Raw genomic sequence first — 970 nt, forward strand, 5'->3', positions numbered from 1 at the left:
TCACGCAGACCTATTGGAGGCCTTACGACGGCTGAACGAGGATGCCATCGGCTACGTGGACGACGCCCTGGTGGTAGCTACTGCAAGAACATTCAAGGAAACAACACGAGCGCTCAAGAGCTTTATGGAGAGAAGGGAAGGCGGCTTCAACTGGGCCAAAGATCACAATTCAAACTTCGAAATCAGCAAAGTGGCCGTGATGCACTGCCAGCCGCAAGCAAGGAAACCCGAAGATCGTCCAAACCCAGTGCTCCGGCTGCAAGGGAGGGTTGTGGACGAAGTTGAGAGCTACAAGTACCTGGGTGTGCACATTGATGCCCAGTTGCGATGGAGGGTACAGGAGAATGGGGCTTTGGCGAAGGCTACGTCATATATCATGATGTTCCGTCGACTAACCCGCGCCAACATAGGTATTCGACCAAGGCTCATGCGACTACTGTATATCTCGGTGGCAGTCCCCAAGATGACTTATGCGTTGGACATCTGGTTTGTGCCTCCGCACAAGAAGGAGGGCAAACGGAACAACAGCGGGTCAGTAAGGGCGCAGAAGGCAATGGGTAAGATACAGAGGATAGCGACGAAGGCGATCACAGGAGGCCTGTGGACCTCACCGAACGACCTGCTGGATGCACATGCCGGGGTCCTCCCGGTGAACCTCATGCTCGAGCGAATATGTCACTCGGCCATAGTCCGTACCGCGACCCTACCCGACAGCCACCCCCTTAGGGCCATGATACGCGGATATAGCAAGACTCCGGCAAAAACTCACCTTTCCCCCCTACAGAAGCTACTAGAATGCTTCAAGATCAAGCCACGGCGCTTCGAAACAATCAAACCAGACCCACGGCCTCCGACGTACAAGAGGGCCTTCACAGCAACGATCGCAAGTTCAAAAGAGGAGTCGATAAAAGACGAGGCAAAGGACAACTCCAACATCAAGATCTACACCGACGGTTCAGGGTTCGAAGGA

The sequence above is a fragment of the Laccaria bicolor genome, genomic scaffold (genome assembly GCF_000143565.1).
Source record: "Laccaria bicolor S238N-H82 LACBIscaffold_71 genomic scaffold, whole genome shotgun sequence".
NCBI lineage: Eukaryota > Fungi > Basidiomycota > Agaricomycetes > Agaricales > Hydnangiaceae > Laccaria > Laccaria bicolor.